The sequence below is a fragment of the Ruditapes philippinarum genome, unplaced genomic scaffold, assembly GCF_026571515.1.
Source record: "Ruditapes philippinarum isolate M1 unplaced genomic scaffold, ASM2657151v2 ctg16837_1_1_1_1, whole genome shotgun sequence".
NCBI classification, from domain to species: Eukaryota; Metazoa; Mollusca; class Bivalvia; order Venerida; family Veneridae; genus Ruditapes; species Ruditapes philippinarum.
This window is the reverse complement of record NW_026862917.1, coordinates 1,147-5,260: the sequence shown is the minus strand read 5'-3', so window position 1 is coordinate 5,260 and position 4,114 is coordinate 1,147. Positions and strand designations below refer to the sequence as shown.

At 32.0% G+C, this 4,114-nt stretch overlaps 1 long non-coding RNA gene across 1 annotated transcript; it reads left to right on the top strand.

Moving 5' to 3' along the window:
• Nucleotides 1-299: 299 nt before the first annotated feature.
• LOC132720608 (uncharacterized) lies at nucleotides 300-3,519 on the top strand. The gene is made up of 2 exons (XR_009624369.1): nucleotides 300-2,630; nucleotides 3,006-3,519. It is a non-coding gene; the product is annotated as an uncharacterized LOC132720608 (long non-coding RNA).
• Nucleotides 3,520-4,114: the final 595 nt, after the last annotated feature.

Below are 4,114 nucleotides of genomic sequence, written 5' to 3'. Positions count from 1 at the left end.
ATGATAAAAATCATTTTTTACTGTTAGACCATTCTTCTTGAAGTTAAATCTTTTAAATAGTATTGTAAATTAATGTTGAAAACGAATTTTAAAATACATTTCAAATACGTTCTCAACATCAATTTACATTTCACGTGCAAATAAGATTCACGATGCGCAAGGACATACTGATGCAGTCTTAATCTATGTAAGTCTTAAGTGTGTCAGTAACTTGTTATCTTTTAAGTGTTATTTCTTTTGTCAATGGTATTTAATATCAATGACACATTTTACCAATAGAAAATATTTATTCTGCTTGATACTGATATAAAATATGGCACACATTATTTCAATTACGAGTATATTTATTGCAATGAATTATGTAATTTAAGTAATTGAACGTTCATGTAATAACTCTTAATATCTATATATTTTCAAAATGTCAACCGATTTCGGAGCGAATTCCAGATTTCTCATTTCAGGAAATTACTATTCATAAGGTAATTATCATTTCGGTAATTTGTAATCATGTGAAATTTTCTAGAAATAGTCATATATTAAATGAACATTTTTGGTTTATCCATAATGATGGAATTCAGTCTAGAATATTTTTGATCCATAAAAAAGAAAGAAATGTACTATTTGCCATAATACAAATTATTTTTTCTTCATTTTGTTTCTTTATTTATACTGAGAAATCGTTAGAAATACCGTAAGAGGAAATTGTACATGTATTGTTGCCAACTAAAGCGTAACACACTCAGAATAAATCCGAATTTAAATACGAGATATCGTGCACACTTCTTCAGTATTGTCGAATTACCGTCGTGACTAACAGTCAGTAGTACTTAAAATGCCCATCCTCCGCCACACCCCTGTAGCAAGTTTTTCTTTCATCGTTCATGTTTCATGCCTTGATGTTATAGCATTTAAATTAGTTATTCACTTAACAATGAATATATCTTGTTTCTACTGGTGTATTGTACAGTAAACTGTTGTTTGTGTCATATGTTTTTTGTGTCACAGTGCCAGACTTATTTTATTTAGTACATTTTGCAGGAATACTGAAGAAAACATAAAGAGTCTCCCAATGCATTTGACTAACCAGTTTAAGACCATGCACCATGTGATTCTCAAGTTGAAGTGTTAACGTGCAAGAATGGTGATTGTGAACAAATGGATATTATATACTGAATCATCTTGTGCAAATAATGGAACAGTGTGTTATGACAATGGTGTGACAATGGCGTAAAGTTTACTACGTCGGATAATTGTGTAATAAATCAATGGTGTTACATATATTTGAATGTTTATATACAAAAGTATCATTGTGAGACTCGGTTATGTGTGGTTATTATCTGAATTTAAAGTGATTCTAATATTCTAAGTCGACCGAGCTGGCTTCGAACAGACGTAGTTTTCATTGCCAAACCTCATCTTTAATGGTTTGGGAAACTAAATTTTGTAAATAGTCGGCTATGTTTTGGTTTGTGACAGCCCTCTAAATGTTCACATCTTTCAGATATAATGTTGCTTTGGTTAGTCCCTGTGGAAGAATGTTGGTATACTGTGTTATGTTGATGGCCGTGATAAGTTATAGTAGACTCGGCCTAGGTTCGGGTAACTAGGTCTCGCCCTTTGTGTTCTGGTAAGACCTAGTTTTGTAATTGGGCACCAGTTAAAGTCATCATACAGGATCCGATTTTAAGGCTGATTATTCGGTTGTTGATCTTTGCTCCCACTGAGAGTTTCTTGGTCGGAGAGTATTAAAGCTCACCCTTCCGGATACTTAGGTCTTGGTCAGAGCCTCATTGGAGCACCATCCCTAGACATGGGCGGCCATAACAAGCCAACTTGATATACATTTTTTTTCTTAGATGACTTAGTCATCTGGTAATGACGTATGTTTGTGACGTCATAACTGTATATTGATTGTACTGTCAACATAATTGCTATTCTATTGTGTTTGCTTATTCTGTGTTAATGCAATTAAGTGAAAGACACTGCAGGTTTTAGGCTATTATTTTTATAATTTATTTATAGTTTAATGATAATTCAAATAATTTCCGCGAATTTTGATTGGCTTAAACATTTTGTATACGATGCCGTATAAACCTCGAAGAACCGAAACACGCAGCAATGTGTTTCTACATCATAGACAGCCACCTATGTGTGTGTGCATTTAATTTTCCATTTGGTTCCTTTCGTGATGGCATATTTCTGGATTTTAATTACATTACTTCAAAGGAATAGTTAACGGTACAGCGCTATGAGGAAAGAACACAAAAATATTTTTAGTAATACGTATATCAGAATAAAGTAAAAAAGACACGAAGAATGTAACATGTATTAATATACATGTAACTCTCGGCTTAGCGCCGCGGGTCATAATTATCTCATTCAGTCTATGTTCTCCCGTTTACCTCGTCAGCAACATAAATAACTAATAATATATAACCATTTACATCCCTCTTATTAACGCCTAAAATTACAATGCTGTTATGTTAGGCTAATAACTTATTATAATAATTGTTTCTAATCGTTATGTTGGTAATATGTTATGCAGGAACTTGATGGTTATTTATTTAGATTTAAGTATATATTACTTGAAATAAATCATATCAACACCTCTTGTGGAAGTCTGTGTTTATGTAAGTACACTTTTCTTAAAATTGTAACTGTTTCTTTTATAAAAAGGGTATTTTAAATAGTAGTTTCACCATGTTAATGTTAAGTTTTTTTTATGTTCAATCATTTTTATTGCATGAGCATTTTGTTTTATTTAAATTGTAATATATCTATAACAACTTTTCATTAATTTTTGTTTCCTAAATAACGTTTGACATGTTCTATGGGGATTATAATATTATAAATAAAATACCAAGTTTTCATTTAGCAATATTTTATATATCTTATGCGTGTGTTTTTTGTCGAAATGAAAAAAGTTTTATATATTGGGTGATACATTGATTTCAATGATATGTATGAATTCCTATCACATCATCGGCAACCAATTTTATTTGCAGCCTGTTGAAACGAAATAAAAAGGAACGGCCAACACTTACTCAATATGGATTCAAAATACCGGTTCGCCTTGATTTATGTTGTCCTCGTTTTCATAACATTCACTGCAGTAAGAGGACAATTCTGTAAGGTAGACAGAGGACGGTGTAAAGACACAAATATAATACCGGGAAAGGGAGGGCGCTGTGCACGTATAAAAAGTGGTTTTTGTGGTGTGATTGGTGCTGGCAACTGTAGATGCTGGACTGGGCAAGCTCAGGGATGGACAAAATTGATTAACGGATAAGTTTGAACGAGTGCAAATTATACAACCAACCGAACAAACAAACAACAGTGTAAATTTGAATATATTTACTGGCAAATGTAGAACATTTTGATTATAGTCGATTGCGTGTAACTTGAACAAATTTATAATGATGGTGAAGTACATTCAAATAATTTAACATCTGATTTTCAAAATCAGTCGTATATATGTGCAAACTGTAAATGTGTATAGTTTCAATAAATTTTATTTATGTATCATTATATTGTTACACTGTTTTAAGCAATGCGATGCAAACAGAGATTATACAATCACCGGGAACACTTTCTGAGTTGCATCATTGATCATTATAAGGAAATATGTCATATACATGTGTAAAACTGTTAGATGAAATTATATTTGTTTGTAATTTTGATAAAACCAAATAGATCTATTTACTTGTATAAATTATGCAGGAGAAAAGGAAAACAAAACATCAATTGGTTGTGCATCTTTTTATGATGTTTTCAAAGACTAACAATTTGCAAGTAATACGTTGACATGGAAAAAATATAATTTATACATAAGATACATTCGAATACGAAATGATGGAACAAATTTACTTTCATAAATTTGGTAGACAAGGAGACCCCGATGGCTGGTGAATGATTCGTTTACTGGTTTAGGGGCATGTAATACGTTACACTTCCACATTATTTCCCATGAGGAAACCCAGTCAAACCGAGTCCCCAATCTTCTGTTAATAGTGTTTTTTTATTGCTTTAGAGGGATCTTACCTTTTCCAGATTTTCATAGTCGTCAACTAAAAAAATGCCTTGGTAACAAAAAAGCTGTTCATGCAACCCAGGC